Source organism: Notamacropus eugenii, chromosome Y, assembly GCF_028372415.1.
Source record: "Notamacropus eugenii isolate mMacEug1 chromosome Y, mMacEug1.pri_v2, whole genome shotgun sequence".
Lineage (NCBI taxonomy): Eukaryota > Metazoa > Chordata > Mammalia > Diprotodontia > Macropodidae > Notamacropus > Notamacropus eugenii.
In genome coordinates, this window is record NC_092880.1 from 10,147,719 (window position 1) to 10,166,157 (window position 18,439).

The 18,439-nt window shown below is 37.2% G+C and overlaps 2 pseudogenes; both read right to left on the reverse strand.

Annotated features, from left to right (window-relative positions):
- Positions 1-2,197: 2,197 nt before the first annotated feature.
- On the reverse strand, positions 2,198-6,021 carry LOC140516853 (olfactory receptor 5D18-like; annotated as a pseudogene).
- Positions 6,022-11,703: 5,682 nt separating this feature from the next.
- On the reverse strand, positions 11,704-13,235 carry LOC140516622 (olfactory receptor 1165-like; annotated as a pseudogene).
- Between the last annotated feature and the right edge of the window lie 5,204 nt (positions 13,236-18,439).

Here is an 18,439-nt window from a genome sequence, read left to right on the forward strand (position 1 = left end):
TAGAATATTCAGAGACAAAATCATTAATGGTATTATTCCCACAAAAGGGTAAGACAAGGAGAGAGCACGTGAAGAGCAGGGAGAAGAGTAAGTCCCAGGAGTATGGTGGAGCTATCATGTTTCTGGTACATGACGACCATATGTAGAAGTGGATTGCAGATTGCCACCTAGTGGTCATATATTTTCACTGTCATCATGAATGCGTCAGTCAAAGCAAAGTTAGCAGTAAAGAAGAATTGTGTGACGCAAGTAGGGCTTCACACAAGAAGATATTCACAAGATATTGTCCTATCTTCCACAACTAAGTTTTCCAACAGGTTTGGTGTAATAGCAGTAGAGTAACATAAAAACACAAAGGACAACTGTTTAGGGTAAAAAATACATCAAACTGTATAGTTTAGGGTTGGTAATGATGATTTCATTCATTCCAAAACTCCCCATCAAAGTGATTACATAGATGACCAAGAAAACCAGAAAGAGAAGAATCTGAAATTCTGTGTAGTCAGAGAATCCCAAGAGAATCCATATCACTGATTTCTCTCATAGGTCATCATGGCTAAGAAAGAAAGTTAAAAGCAAATCCTGAAAAACAGAATAGTCCAATGAGAAGGAGATAGGTAATGAGATGAAGATAGGTTTTTAAAAATGATGACAATTAAAGGTCATTTAAAGGAATGGAGCACTCCTTTTATGAAAGATAATGTTTCTTAGTAGATAAATGGGTCAACATTGAAGTCAGAAAGAGTATATTGTCTCTTTCTTATGTCTTGCAATCCTGAATTAACCACTTAACCCCTTGGTTGCCTAGGAAACTCGCTAATGCTTCAAATTATAGGACAGATGCCAATCTACTTCAGAAGAGTTGATTTCAAGAAGGAAGATATTTATATTAAAGAAGTTAGAGATCTAGACAAAATAATAATAACAATAATAAAATAATAAAAAATTACTTACTTGTGAAATTAGTATTTATTGAAAACTCAAAAGAAATCAAGTTTTGTGGGAAATTAATAAGGAATTCATGAGGAAAAGGGGAAATAAGAGGGATTCAAGCTGGAGAAGAGAAGACAGGAGAAGAGAGGAAAGGAGAAGGGAGGAGAGTTTTCCAAAATCCTGCATGTTCCCACTTATGCCCTCATTTTTCTTTCTCCTTCAAATTTTTGTACATTTTTGCTTTTTGTCATCCAGAATTCGTAATTTTCCATTAACAGTTATTTATTAAGCTCTTGAAATGGTCTGAACACCATGTTAATTACTAAGAATGCAACTAAAGTCAAAAATGCAGTCAGTGCTGTGAAGGAACTTATATTTACCAGGAAAACAAAATGTGAATAATTGTGTACATATCAAGTATGCATTGAGAATATATACACACATGTATACACATATTTTTTCACAGACATATAAAGATATACATATACACACGCATGTGTGTGTGTGCATTTTTGCTTTGTTCGTCATTTCAGTAATGTTTAACACTTCCCTACCACATTTTGCTTGTTCTTGACAAAGATACTGGAGTGGTTTGCCGTCTCCTTCTCCAGCTCATTTTACAGATGAGGAAACTGATGCTGAGTTAAGTGACTTGTCCAGGGTCACACAGCTAGTAATTGCTTTCAGTCATATTTGAACTCAGAAAGAAGAGTTTTCCTGACTCAATGGCCATCACTCTATCCACTGTGCCACATAACTGCTCTTATGTACACACACACACACACACACACACACACACACACACACACACACACAGAAATACCCTATAGTACGTAGTATAAAAGAAAGATAATCTCAAAGGTCTCTAGTAATGGAAGAGCATGAAATAATTTTCTTAAATATAGGGATAGAGAGAGACAACCACACACACACACAGAGAGACAGAGAGACAGAGACAGAGAGATACAGTGACAGATAGGAAAAAAGACAGAGAGATTGACAGTAAATAGATTGGGCCCTGACTCTGCCTCTCTATTTCTGTTTCAATAACTGTGTACATCTCTCTGGCTCTTTCTGTCTTTCTCACTGTATCTCTTTCTGCCTCTCTTTTCAATACCTAGAATACCATAGGTTTATAATGATGCCCTAATAGTTAAATTCTTTCTTGTAATGCAAAATAGCCATTGTTCTATAACTTAGAGGCTTTCATAGATATTGGAGTCAACAAGAAATTAATCTCAGACTCACCAAACTAATAATAATTTTAGAAAGAAAATATTTTGGTGTCCATCAGTTTCCTGACAGCTCCTTTCACATTTTTGTGCCTAAGATTGTATATTAGAGGGTTCAACATGGGAATGATCACTGGGTAAAAAACAGAAGTCACTTTCACTATGAGCCATGAGATTTTAGAACTGGGAACACAATAGAGAAAGAAAAAGGTCCCATAGAAGACGGATATGACAGTTAGGTGAGAAGCACAGGTGGAGAAGGCTTTCTTCCTCCCACTGACTGACTGCACTTTTATGACAGTGACAAAAATTAAAATATAAGATGTGAGGATGATTATAAGGGTGCTCAGAACATTAAAATTAGCACAGATGAAAAGTATTATTTCACTTAAGTGTCTATTTGAACACGAGGCAGAAAGGATGAGGGGATACTCACAGAGAAAAATATTAGTGGTTAGTCCCACAAAAAGATAATCTAATGAGAGAGTAGGTAAATATGAGAGAAAATGTTATTCCCCATACATATGTCCCAGTCACCAGCAGCGTTCATCATTTCTGGGACACTGTAACCATGTATGGAGGAGGATAACATATAGGCACAAAACTATCATAGGCCATTACTGCCAACAAGAAAGCTTCTGTCAACATACTGGTAGCAGCAAAAAAAGTATTGTGTGGTGTAGCTTCCAAAAGAAACCTTTTGGGGGTGGAACCAAGATGGTGGAGTAGAAAGACACACATATGCAGGCTTTCCCCACACAGCCCATAAAATACCTGTAGAGAGGGACTCTCAACAAATTCTGGAGCAGCAGAAGTGGAGAACAACAGAGTGGAGAAGATTTCCAGCCCAGGGTGACCTGAAAGGCCCAAGGAAAACTTCTTTTGCACAGGACGTGGAGCAGAGCCCAGCTCAGCCTTGGCCAAGCAGCAAGGCATGACTCTGGGAGGAGGACACCTCAGAGGTGGAATCTCCAGTCGAGGTAGCAGCTCTTGCAGATCCCTCAACCCACAGGCGCCAAAGGTCAGAGACAAGGTTTTTTTCAGCTGGCTGGGAAGGGAAAAGGACCTTCCCATATCTCTGGCCTCAGGCAACAGCCACAGAGGCCACATTGGGAAGGCGGCAGCAGTTCCCACAGCAGCACCTGCAGCAGCCCGCATCCATTGTTGCATCTTAAAAACCCCTGGGAGCATTGAGGAGTTAATTATTAACTCAGCCCTGTGTAGAGGCCCTGAAGGAATTGATCTTTATCTCACACTGAATGGCGGCCCTGCCCCGACAGTTTAACTGAATCCCAGCCCCCCAGTGCTAGCTTGACAGAACTGGAGGCCAGGTGGCTGTGGAGAGGAAACTGCTAAGATTATGGGCACAAAAATCTCTTCCTGCTCCCAGACAAGTGTACACGCTGGATTGTGCCACTTTGGAGGAACTGAGGTCTTACAGATTCCCAGAGTACACCCTACTCTTGACAAAGGATTCAAAACTGAAGTAACTGGTTGGGAAAATGCCCAAAAAAGGGAAAAAGTAAGACTATAGAAGGTTACTTTCTTGGTGAACAGATATTTTCTCCCATTCTTTTGGATGAAGAAGAACAATGCTTACCATCAGGGAAAGCCATAAAAGTCAAGGACATGGAAGAGCTCAAAAAGGATTTTGAAAATCAAGTAAGAGAGGTGGAGGAAAAACTGGGAAGACAAATGAGAGAGGTGCAAGAAAAGCATGAAAAGCGGGTCAACACCTTGCTAAAGGAGACCCAAAAAATGCCGAGGAAAATAACACCTTTAAAAATAGGCTAACTCAATTGGCAAAAGAGGTTCAAAAAGCCAATGAGGAGAAGAATGCTTTAAAAAGTAGAATTAGCCAAATGGAAAAGGAGGTTCAAAAACTCACTGAAGAAAACAGTTCTTTAAAAATTAGAATGGAACAGAAGGAGGCTAATGACTTTATGAGAAACCAAGAAATCACAAAACAAAACCAAAAGGATGATAAATGGAAGATAATGTGAAATATCTCATTGGAAAAACAATTGACCTAGAAAATAGATCCAGGAGAGACAATTTAGGAAATACAGCACTACCTGAAAGCCATGATCAAAAAAAGAGCCTAGACATCATCTTTCATGAAATGATCAAAGAAACTGCCCTGATATTCTAGAACCAGGGGGCAAAATAAATATTGAAAGAGTCCACTGATTCCCTCCTGAAAGAGATCCAAAAAAAAAGAAACTCCTAGGAACATTGTGGCCAAATTCCACAGTTCCCAGGTCAAGGAGAAAATATTGCAAGCAGCCAAGAAGAAAAAATTCAAGTGTTGTGGAAATACAATCAGGATAACACAAGATCTAGCAGCTTCTACATTAAGGCATTGAAGGGCGTGGAATATGATATTCGAGAAATCAAAGGAACTAGCACTGAAGCCAAGAATCACCTGCCCAGCAAAAAGGAAACAGAGGACTTTCAAGAATTCTTGATGAAAAGATCAGAGCTGAAAAGAAAATTTGACTTTCAAACACAAGAATGAAGAGAAGCTTGAAAAGGTAAACAGCAAAGAGAAATCATAAGGGACTTACTAAAGTTGAACTGTTTACATTCCTACATGGAAAGACAATATTTGTAACTCTTGAAACTTTTTTCAGTATGTGGGCAATTGGTGGGATTACACACACACACACACACACACACACACACAGAAAGAGAGAGAGAGAGAGAGAGAGAGAGAGAGAGAGAGAGAGAGAGAGAGAGAGAGAGAGAGAGAGAGCACAGGGTGAATTGAATAGGACGGAATCCTCTCAAAAAAATGAAATTAAGGGGTGAGAGAGAAATATTTTGGGAGAAGAAAGGGAGAAATTGAATGCAGCAAATTATCTCTCATAAAAGGGGCAAGTAAAAGACTTTTCAGTGGAGAGAAAGAGCGGAGAGGTGAGAGAAAAAACATGAAACTTACTCTCATCACATTTGATTAAAGAAGGAATATTTTGGTATGAAAACCTCTTACAATACAGCAAAGTGGGGGAGAAGGGGATAAGCAGGGTGGGGAGGATGATAGAAGGGAGGGTAATGGGAGGAGGGAGCAATTAGATGGCAACACTCTTGGGGAAGGACAGGGTCAAAACAGAGAGCAGAGGAAATGGGGGGGCAAGATAGGATGGAGGGAAATATAGTTAGTCTTATGCAACACAACTATTATGGAAGTCATTTGCAAAACTACACAGATATGGCCTATATTGAATTGCTTGCCTTCCCAAAGGGGATGTGTGGGGAGAGAGGGAGGAAGAGAAGTTGGAACTCAAAGTTTTAGGAACAACTGTTGAGTATTGTTCTTGCATACAACTAGGATATGAGAATACAGGTAATGGGGTATAGAAAGTTATCTTGCCCTACAGGACAAAGGAGAAGATGGGAATAAGGGAAGGGAGGAATGTTAGAAGGGAGGGCAGATTGGTGATAGGGGTAATTAGAATGCTCAGCGTTTTGGGGTGGTTGGAGGGGAGAAATGGGGAGAAAATGTTGAAAACTTAAATAAATAATTTTAAATTTAAAAAATAAAAACAAAGGAGTTTTTAGCAATAAAAAAAAAGAAATCTTTGTCTTCCACAATTAGATTTTCTAAGAGATTGGGTGTAACTCCAGTGGAGTAACAGAAATCCACAAAAGATAAGTGACTGAGGAAAAAATACATGGGAGTGTGGAGTATAGGGTTGATCCTGAAGATCATAATCATGCCCAAATTTCCCAATAGTGTGATCACATAGATAACCAGAAATAAAAGGAAGAGGGAGACTTGGAGATATGGATAGTCAGGGAATCCTAAAAGGATGAATATGACTGCAGTGCTCTGATTTCAGTCTTCATTCACCATGGTTCCTGCCAAAGAAAATAATAGCATTTCAGATTTGGAAGATATTAATGGTTATATACTATAATCCTAATCTGAAAAAAAAATCCCTCTTTAAGAGAGAAAACTGATTGCCTAACCTTTTGGTTGACGACCTTCAACAATGAGTAACTGATTAGATTTCAGGAAAACCTATTTGACTGGGTTATCTCTGATTGGGCTGAGGCTTAAATATACATTAATTCTAAATTTTCCTACTTGCAATTTCTATCCATTGCTTTTTATCTTCCTTTCTGGGCCCAATCACTTTACAGTTGTTGGCATAGGATTGGCTTCAATCAAAATCCTAACATGTCAAAACTTAATAATTCTAGTGATTCTTTAGGGAAAAAAAGAAACAGTTTTATTTGAAATTTAACAGCCTTTGCATTACAACTCAACGCTGTTTTCTCGCTTTACTAAACGTTATTCCTCTTCATGAACTCTGTGGCCTTATTGCTAGTTCTCACTGGACTATCTCAGAGCCTTTGCATAATTTGTACTGCACTGTCACAATGCACTCTCTTTTCAAGTTCATATAAGACCTCTAATTTCTTTTAAAGACCAACTCAAATACCACTTCTTTCCACAAATTTATCTTTCACACATCTTGTAAATATGGTAAACATATACTTGTACGTTGTCTTCTATTCATCTGCCTTATATTTCAACATCATTTCCACATAAAACAAATTATATGTTTCATTTAATACTTTGATAAAATGTAATCTATTGAATTCTATTTATCGATTATTTTACTTTTGCTCACTTTGCATTTTTTTCTACGTCAATATTTTCATCTGTGTAGGGAATTCTGGGCATAAAAATTTCAATTTTTGTAGTCATGAAGTTTATATGTATCACAGGTCAAAGTAGTTCTTTTATCTATTATATCATATTGTCTCTCGTCAAATTAGGAACCTTGTTTAAAAATAATGGGGGGATTCAGAGGTAGTCTAGCGTGAGTCTTTATTTTTTCCACCATGAGCCATCTTTGGATTTTGTGATTACTACTTCCTTTATAAGATGCTAATTAACATTTATTAAATTGTATTTGTGTGTATATGTGTGTATATCATATTAGATACTTTTTTAAATTTTTACATCCTGAAGATATATTTTATAGGAATTACTTGACTTGTAACTTGCATTCTTCTCCTTATTTCTACTCACAATCACCAATTTTGTTCACGTCAACATCATCTCTTATCTAGTGTGCTGTAACAATAGACAGCTAATTTGTCACCTTGCTTCCAGCCTCTCCTCAATCTAATCAATCTTTGGCGCAAGCTGTCAAAACGATTTTCTGAAAATTCAAGTCTGCTTACATAATGCTCTTGCTAATTGTCCTCCAGTTTCTCTCTGTTGCCTGTAGAATCAAATGAAAACTACCCTTTCTCCCCTCCTCTCCTATTCCCCTAAGCCTCTCTCCTCATCTCCACTCCTTTTCCTTCCCTTGCCCCTCCTCTCTGCTTCTTCTCCCTTCCCCTCTTCTCTTTTCCTCTCCCTTTCTTCCCATTCACTCCCTTCCCCCTTTCCTCTCCTTTTTTTCTGTCCCCTCATCATTTCTCTCCTATGTTCTCTTAGTTTGAATTCAGAAGAGTTGGGATGTATGAAGACAGTGTTATTGTACTTATTGCAATAGTTTCATTGTGGCTGGGGAAAAAAAACATGACAAGAAATAAAATGACATCAAGAGAAATGAATCTCTGTGAAATGGAACAACTTTGAAGAAGACTATGGAATTTGCTACATTTTACCTCATTGTCACATGCAAAAAAGAAATTTGTCTTTGGTATACCCAAATAATTTTGGCACTGCAATCACCTTTTTATTACATGCCCTACCCCTTCCCATAATCCCTCTAGTCACACATAAGGAGGAACTTAATTTTCTTTGTAAGCTACATTACTACCATCCTGAGAAGAGTCAGCTTAGAAAGTCTCCAAACCTTGAGTGGGAATACTTCACTGTTGTACCCTTGTAATAAGTATTCCATTGATAAAGGCAATCTTATAAATGCTTTTATAGAAGACCAAGACATTACCAGGAGAAAGGAATTCAAAGGAATTAATTTCTGATAGCTACATTTCAGCAATGGATCAGGATTCTCAGAAGATTATTTTAAGGAATTAAATTATCTTTTAAAAATGGATTTGGAGTTTGACAACATAAATTAAAGTACTGACTTTTTCAGTTACTTCTTGGTTGTTTTACATTGCTTTCCTTCAGTTTGTCATGCAATGTGAATATCCCTGTCTTCAAAAGGGTGATATAATATGAATGAGTAAGCAACTTATCAAAGCACTTATTATTTTCTAGGCATGTCCTAAATGCTAGAGATAGAAATGCAATAAATGTAGACAGCCCTGGCCCTCAGGGAGCTTATGTAAAAGGGGAAGACAATAACTATGATGGAGTTGATAACTAGGGAGAAGTGTTTAGGGTAGGGAAATCAAAGGAAGTGGTCATTGGGAAGTTTCCATTCCTACCCAGCAAAGATTAGGCTAATGTTTTTGCTTTTTTCTTCTTCACAAAAACCATCAAAAACTAGAATGTGGAGATTGGAAAAGTTAAAAGGTTCCACTTTCTTAGATTAAAACAAAATCTGATATCCTCTGCCCATATTGACCTTGCTTCCTATTTTCACCTAAGGACCTTCAAAAGGCAAGCCATGTGGGATTAGAACCCTTTTATACATGGCTAATATCCCAAGAACTAGTGAGTCAACAGGGCATGCCTTGCTACCAAGTCTCAATGCCACAAAGAGATGAGAGAGTTTCCACATACACAACCTAAATAATAGTATGTCATTGCTATTCATCACTCCTAGGTACTAGGATACTAGGTTGATACTAGGTAAAACTCCTTTTGTTAGCTTGATGACAAAGTCAGATCTAAAATAACATGGTATGAGCCTATCAGGCTCCCCTAAACAATATTATCCATCACTGAACAAATTATTGACATGCTGTTTATGGGAATCATGTTATAAATTACTTTTCTCAGAGACAGACTTGGGAATGTTGGAGAGGATGGAAATTTTCAGGTGGTGACATGACACAGAGTTGAAGAAGGTAAGCAAATGGCATGATAATATGAAACACAGAGACTAGGAATTTCCAAAGAAGGTATATTGTACTTAAAAAGGAAATATGTCACTATGAATGTAAGCCAAAGATGATGCTCTGAATCTACCCAGGGGGGATGGAGAAAGAGTTCTAAGATATAATTGTGACCCTTGGAATCTAAAGAGGCCATGGAGTTCTCTCTGACATCCCCATGGCCCTGGGGTAGTATTGTAAAATTTCTCTTGCTTCCTTCATCAAACACCAGGAGATTGCTTTGGGAAGTGCAACCTATAAAACAATTATCTCTCAATTCCATCTCAAACTTGGGTTGATTAATTTCACAAAATCACCATATTTTACTTTGGCCCAGGGAACAGGTTATAGCAATTTGTTTCCCGAAGTATCCCCAGTCGTGCAAGTTGAGCTGCATATCTTCACATGCAAGGGCAAGCAATTAATCACCAGTCAATCAAAAATCATTTATTGAAAGTCTCCTACAGGATAAGACTATGCTGGAAACTGGAGATACAGAGACAAACTTGACAAGGATGGGGGAAATCCCTTTACTGGATGACCAGTGCAGTCATGAAGATGGAAGATCAACTATTTAATTTTTACAAACAATAAGAGGGACAATTTGGCTGAACTCTGTGTGTGTGTGCTCGTCCTTCGTTGCCTAAGAAGGTCATGACATCACAGAAATGATGACATGACTTGCACTTGACTCTGTTTTGAGTGAGGAAGGGCTGTGCAGGTCACCAGCCTCACTTCTTCTCCAGAGCCATCTGAATCCAGTGACCAGATATTTATCAGGATGACTGGAGATGACCAAGGATGAGGTAATTGGGGTTAAGTGAGTTGCCTAAGGTCACGCAGCTAGTGAGTGTCAAGTGTCTGAGGTGAGATTTGAACTTAGGTCCTCCTGACTCCTACACTGGTGCTCTATCCTCTGCACCACCTAGCTGTCCCTCATCTGTATGGATAAAGTTGTGGAGAAAGAACTTCCCTCCTAAGTCCTCATGCGCATTCTGTTATTTTGGACTTCTAACCATCTTCCTTGTATACTAGATTGTATTAAGGTCAACCCTATGCACTCCATCATGTCTTCAAGAATTTTTTTTCTTTTTCACATAAATTTGATGTTTTATATAAAATTTTCCATAATACAAACAGAAGTACTTTCAAAATGAAGAAAAGAATACAAATAAATTTCAAGAGCATATAATTTGAATTTTAAAGTTTATATTAACTTGAAAAAATCAAATGCTTCACAAGTTTAAAAATTACGGATCCTGTTTAAAAATTTGATCTTGTTTTGCTTCTTCATGAATGTTTGGTGATTGTCAGAATCAGCATAAAAAATTCTTAATGAAATTTTGTATTATTTTCAAGACCATCACACAAGTCAAAAGGAAGTAGTATTGTACCAAATGCTCAGCTTTTGCAGCTATCAACTTTATTTTTAATTATCTTTGAAAATTAATTGGATGATACTGTACCTCAGAATTTTTGTTGCATTCTTAATTATTATACAATTTAACCAGATATTCAGGTCAGTATTTTTTTTAATTTTTTTTTAAGAATTGCTGATCATATTGCCACTTATTCACTGGGGCCTGGACATTACTCCAATAAATTTGTGTTACATGCTGGTAGATTTTGTATAAAAATTTTTACCGAAAATATTTATGACAATTTTGTTTCAATATAATTTGTTTTTGAGAATCAATATGCATGTTTCATACTCCACACTCTTACTTTATATATAACAAAAACACATATTTTTAGCTTTCATCCCAGAGTTGAATCACTAAAGATCTTCTTCCTCCCAAACTACTACAAAATCTTATTGTAATGACATTTTAAAATAGAAATTTAACATTGAATTGTGCATCTGTAATGCGTGATCCTGAGCACAAGCGATGCACATGTAAATACACAAATATACACACCTACACATACATATCATCACATGTCAGGGCTAGAGCAAACTGATTGAATCCAGCTGTTAATTTTTCATTGTGGACACTTCTACCTCAAATGATCAAGCAGTACAAATCAGGACTTGATTTTCTTATCATCATGTTGTCCAATGTGTTCTCAGATTTTGATGAAGGCAAGCCCTGTTATATCTACTTTCGCCGTTTTTGTTGTCACCTCACCCTATGTTTGTTTCATTTAATTATTTTGCATAAAATGGAAAGCTGAGAAGATTCATTGAAGAAAACAAATGTCCAACTTATTATAGCAGTAGATTTATTTTGTCCCCTACCTAATTTAAGATGTTTCCCTCTCTATATGGTCTTGAAACTGGCTCTGTCTTTTGTAATGTTACAAAACTGTATTTTTATTGTTCCTGTTGCTGATAAATTGTTTGTTGCCACAGCAATTGCTGTTGTTTTTCTCCTTGTGATTTATTTTTCTCACTTTGCATGCCTCTTTTTCACTTACACGCTCATGGATCACTTCCAGGTAAGTGTGGTTCCTAATGCCACACTACCAGACAAAATGGATATTAGGAATGAATTTGCTAATTAAATATCATGATAAGTTCTTGTATCTTTCAACTAGTAGAGACATAACCCATACAGAAATTCTAGTGAGAAAATACTTTGATATTCATTAATTTCCTGAATGCTTCCTTCACATCTTTGTTCCTGAGACTGCATATTAATGGGTTCAACATGAGAATCCCCACTGTGTAAGAAACACTGCTTATTCTGATCATGAGCCATGAGCTTTTTGAACTGGGCACACAATAGAGGCAGAGGATAGTCCCAAAGAAGATGGTAACAGCTGTCAAGTGAGAGGCACAGGTGGAGAAGGTTTTACGTCTCCCACTGGTTGAAGGCATCTTCATGACAGTTAGACAAATAAAGAGATAGGAAGTAAGTATAACTGTGAGTGTGCAAAAGGTATTAAAATTTGAAAGACTAAATAGAATTAGCTCAGTTAAGTGTTTTTCAGAGAAGGAGGCAGAAAGGATGGCAGAATATTCAGAGAAAATTATTAATGATGTTAACTCCACAAAAAGACAAGATAAGGAGAGAGTAGATAAAGACCACACAAGAAATTAGGCCCCATGAATATGATATGGTGATCAGAAGGGCACAAAGTTTCTGGGACATGGTGACTGTATATAGTAAGGGATTGCAAATGGCTACAAATCTATCATAAGCCATCACTGCCAACATGAACATCTCTGTCACCACACAGGTGACAGCAAAGGAAAACTGCATGATGCAGCCCAAGAATGAGATAGTTCTGTCTTCCACAACTAAGATTTCTTACACTTTGGGTGTAATTAGAGTGGAGTAACAGAAATCCACAAAGGATAAGTGACTGAGGAAAAATCACATAGGGGTGTGGAGTTTTGGTTTGCATCTGATGATCACAATCATAGTCAGCACATAGATGGTCAGGAACAGCAGGAAAAGGGGCACTTGGATGCCAGGCCTAGAGGCCTGTGTGGGCTACCCGAGTCTTCTTACCTCACCTCCGAGGTCTTCGGTTGGCCAAAACCGGATGCTCATATGAGAGAAAGGACGTTCCAGAGTCGAACAAGGGTTGAGCTTTATTTCAGGGTCTCGGTTACAAGTGCAGGGGGGTCTTCCTTAGGAGGAAGAGGGGGAGATTTCCTAAGGAGGCTGAGATCTTAAGGGATTGGAAGTAGAAGTACAAGCGGGGAGAGAGGGGGAGGGGAGAGAGGAAAGAAGAGAAGCGGAGCCTACTGTCCTCTTGGCTCCTCACGTGCTAAGAGAGCTTTCAGGCTTCCTCAATCCTACTTAACCTTCAGCCGCATAGTTTGCATCTGAATACCATGCTGTTAGGTAACTAGGTGTGCCCAGATCTGGGACAATCTCGAGGGCGGGGAGATCTCTCTCCCATCACGGTTCTCACGGGAAGAGGAGGAATTACTCGAGATAGCTCGGTTCACCTCGATTCCCTGCCGTTTCCTGGGGGGGTCTCGTGAGAGCTCTAAGATTTAGAAGCTCCCACCTTTACCCGCCCGAGACTGTCCACACGGAATTGAGCTTCCAATCCCAACACTTGGAGATCTGGGTAATCAGAGAATCCTAAGAGGATGAACATGACCGTGGCACTCTGATTGCATTTAGCACTCACCATGGTTCCTTTTGGAGAGAATTTCAAAGTCATAGAATCGCAGCCTATCAAAAGTAGGAAAAAAATCTATGGCTATATACTTCAACACATGACTCAGATTGAAGCCCTCGTACAATTAATCCTATGATTAGTTACAATCCTTACTTTAAGACACTTCGTTTCAAGGAAATTAATTCAAATTGAATACCTCTAAGTGGATTGAAATTGAAATTTCCATCAAAATTAAATTTGATATCTTTGCGATGTCTATCTGTTGGCCCTCCCTTCTTCTGAGGGATTAATCCCTCTCTTACAGCTGCCACATTGATTGGCGTAAAGCTTGAATCAGACTGTGTCACTCCTCCACAAACTTTAATGATTTCCTTTTTTCTCTCCACCACCAAATACAAACTCCTATGTTTAGCATTTGAGGATGTTCACAGCTTTGAGTCTCATCTACTTTTCCAGCTTTAATGTGCATTATTTCTCTTCTTGCCCTATGTTGTTTAATGGAAATAGCTTTCCTGCCATTTCTCACACATCCCTCTTCATCTAATTTGTATTGTATACCTTCCCACGTGTACTCCACACCCACTCCAACTACAATGTACTCTCTCTTCTGGTCTATAAGAATCCCAAGTTTGTTTGTTTTTGTTGTTGTTTGTTTTGTTTTTTTATTTGCTTTTGTAATTTAAACATACTTCCTTAATTCTACCCTTATCAGTCCCTTAAATTTCTTGTCTTCCCAACCCAATTACCTTCTATTCATTCTATATTTTCCCCCTAAATATCATTCATAGAAATATTTCCCATTGTCTGCCCCATACATGATAAGTTAAAGAAGACTGTTGTCTTTGTAACGGTGGCACCTGGCAGAATCCCTAGCAAATATGTGGCATTAAACTAATGCTTTGGAATTGGCTGATTGATTTACTAGACAGTTTTCAAATACCAGAATGTTACTATCAGGCTTTTCTCAGTTCCTCAGTAATTATTCTGTTCTCCGACATAAGCTTCCCCCTTAACTTCAACTGATCTTTATTTGATATCAATTAGAACCATCATAAGAGCTCCCAGAACTGAGTATAATACTAATTGTGAACTTTTACAAGAAATATCTACTATTTCTGTAAATAACATTTTTATAACATATAAATATAATACTTATAACTGTTATAATTATTTGTAAATGTTATTATATTTCTGTCACCTCCTCATAGAGGGGTGATGTGTTATCTTAATTGTACTAAAAACTCCTAAGACTTCTTGAATTCCATGGAGTATTCATAATTCATAATAAATGTTTAATCCTCTAGATCATTTTTGTTTTACCCAGATAAAGCAATACTTATCTCCCTGTTCTTGTGCTTGTAAAATTGATTTGTTGGACCTCAGAGCAAGAATTGATACTTGTCTTTTAAATTTCATCCTATATATTTTGAACCATTGCTCTGGACTATTAAGGTTTTTTTGTTTGTTTGTTTGTTTGTTTGTTTGTTTGTTTTGTTTTGTTTTTTTGTTCTCCCAACCAATGTATAAAATCATGATTTGGCCACTAAAGCTCCCTAGATGACTCCTCTGGAGTCATGGTTTAGACTTTCTAGAAAATAGGAAACTATTAGATAAGTAGTACTTAGATAATTAGATAAATGATACTTAGATCTAGCTTTCAAGTAGTTCTGAATTCACACAATTTTACTATCATTCAACTTACATCACCCTATTTTCAGTAGAAATTGCTTGAGATGGTTTATCTAAAATCTACATAAATCATATCTAAGGCAATTTCATCTCAACCAATTAATTGCTCCTCATCTGTAAGGGGTCTGGAACTCTCAGGTTATCAGGGTCATGATGCCCTCAGGAGAAATCTCTTTGAGACTTCATGTCCTTGCATGATTTAAGAGATGGACCACCCCTACGCAATTACTGACCTTCACAATTATCTTGAGCAAGAACAACAACAGCCAAGCACATATGCTCAGCACACATTGTTTACAAACTTCTTGCTTGAATGGAAGTAGAATGCCTATACATACTCTGAGCTAGCTGAGAATAAATGGAGTGCATACCATCCTTGCTCCTGCCTCATTCATTCGCTCCTGAAAGAAAGATCTCATGCCAGGCACGAGATTTTGGGGAACTTAACACTCATTACCTTATGAAATAATTGCAATTTGTGTAGGGAATTCTTTATTTGCCTTACCTAAAACCTTGTAGAGTTGTATGCACAATGAAATAATACACTGCTTTGTCCTTGGTCATACATCAAGTATATGGTATAAGCCAAATGTTAACTCGGGTTTTTTATCAAATAAACTATGTTGATGCTAAGCAAATTAGAAATTTCATCAAAAAGAAAATAAAAATTCCTGATCTTTTTCTTTTTCATTTAAGTACCCCAGTTTTTTGTGATAATCCTTTCCTTGTTCGTATGTTTGTTTGCTAACCAGAGATTTAATTTTTTAAAATTTCTTCATATAGGGAATTAAGACAATCTCACTGACCTATATGGTTGCAATTTCTTTTCTCTTCTGGAAATAATTCTGGAGTTTACCTTTCTCTGATTGTGCAGCGTCTCCCCTCTTCTCTCGGATCTTTCAAAGATTACTGCAAAAGATTCGGCAAGCTTATATTTCTTTTCTTAGTACATTAGGATCTAGTTCATCTAGTTGAGTTAACTTGACAGTTCTACCTCCATGAAACTTCTTGCATTTATCCTTTCTAATCACATATCCACCATTCCATCACCTGTGACCAACATTATTTCATTACCTTTTTATTTGATCTCTTTATCTCAAGCTTGGTCCCACTCTAATGCAATTCACACAGCTACCACAGTTTCCTGAAATGTAAGTCTAGTAAAGTAATTCACTCTGATGAGCTACATTCAGTGATCTTCTCTTGAATCTAGAACAAGAAATAATAAATTCAATTGTTTCCCATTTCACTTATATATGTATACATGTACGTACATACATAGCTTTGCATGTGTATTCCTGTTGTACACGTGTATAAATGACTATGTATGTGTATATATGTACATATATAACTATTATACACATACACATTGTATATACAGATTCTTTACCCCCTCAACATCTCACAAAAAGACCTCTTTACCTTCACTCAGATAGCTAACAACTTAGGTTAAGGTCTTTATCACTCCTTGAAAGACTACTAAAGCTATCTCCTAATTGATCTTCCTGTCTCGTCTTTCATTACTCCATTCCATCTCATACACTGTAAGAAAATATAATTTGTTCTCTTTAGATTTGAAAACTCTGACCCAAACCAACCATTCCCACTTCATCGGGAAACAGTTCTTAGCCATTAATCTCTTTTGTATTTATAAAGTTGATTTGCAGGACTTAAAAATGAAAATTATATTTTTTATTATAAAAAATATTTTGGACCATTGTCCTGGCAGGCTGTGTTTTTTTTTTTTTAATTCCTTTTTCTCACAACCAATATCCAAAATTTATTTGCAGACCCTGGAAATGTGACAAGCATGTAATCTTTGATCCAAGGATTTTTTTAAAATAGTCACTATCACATGGTAATGAGAGATCTCCACACGTGGTCAGGGGAGGTTTGATGGGGGAAGTGAACCCGAACAGAAGGAATGGATTTTAAAATGTGTAAATGGAGGACAATCATCTTTGTTGGTGTAGGGTCATCAGTCTGACATGTCATTTACAAAGAATCCTTCTCCTTCTAATATTTCATGATCTATAAATCTTTCCATTATTCTGTGTTCTATATTCTGTGGTCCTTGGAGGGAAATAGGTACAAGCTATACTCTGTGCATATGGGAGAATGACTTCTCCCTAAGAAAAAGTAACCTAAGATATCAAAGAAAGGAAGTCACAGAATGGCATAAGTTGAAACCCTATCTGTATTTTATTCAACAACATGAAATGGCCTTTGTTTCCATCCTCAAGGAGTTCTCCAGTATCTTGCAAACTTCCTGTCTGACCTTCATATTTTGATGAGATTAACCACAGAGAAACTCCAGACACAAATAAAGAGTTGCCACCCCAAGATTAAGACATTCTCTCAACTGACATTCTGTTCCTATTACCCAACCCAACAAATAAAGTACCTTAGTAGCCTCAACTAATCTGCCTCCTGCATTGTTGTTCTAAGTCTGTTTCAAAATGTTGTGATCTATGAATGTAGCTCCCTTTGTTCCGAGAAATTGCTAGCCACTAGGCAATTGCCACTTAGCTAATGTTAATTAGCTATTTTATCTTATTTCCAGTGCCTTCCCTCTATTAGTGATTTTCTATTCATCCTGTGTATATATAGCTTGTTGGTATATATTTGGTATTTTTTGTCTCCCCCATGAGATAGTAAATTCCTTAAGGATAGGGACTATCTTTTGCTTCGTTTTGTATTCCCACCATTTAACATAATGCCTAACACAATGTAGGTACTTAATAAGTATGTATTGACTAGTTGATTGATCTTTTAGACTTGCCTCTTAAATTATTGACCTCTACTCAAAGGGACCAAGGTGGAAGGAATTACTCTCCAGAAAGACTGTAGGACCTGTAGGAGAAGGATTTCCTCAATAATCCCTTCTAGCTGTGCTATTCGGTTTGTATCAGATTTCACGACACATGGCCAGTCTTTACAGATTTGTTGTGAAAAGCAACTACAGGAATTAGAAGTAGCTCTTTTTGATAAGTCCCAGAAAATACTTCCTGATTAAGCTTTGTGCTCTCAGCGGTCAACAGAAATTAGAACTTCCACCTCTCTTACTCCTTAAGTTAAATAAATTCCTAGAAAGAAAAGTCTTAAATGGAGTAGTTTGCAATTGCATCTTCTTACCTAAAAAGTCACCCCTCCCATCTGCATTTAAAGACTTCCTCCCCTTTGCCCAAATTCTGTTTAAATCCCAGTTCCTCCTTTTAGTTATTGGTGACTTACAAATATTAAATTATATGTGAATTGATTTGAATTCCTGAATGAATCTCTTGTGTCTAGCCCCAGACACTCATATATGTACTTAATATTCAAGCCCATATACTCACCAAAAAATGGATGCTTCTGTACACCTTATTTTTTAGATACTAATTGCTGGCAGTAATGGGCCTGGTAAATTATTGTTTCCATAGTGGTAAAACCCCTGAGAAAAGAGTATCAGTCTAGATTGAGGCTATCAGTATGCATGCACAGTCTAAGAACCTCAAACTATGGTAATTTTCATACAGTGGTACAGG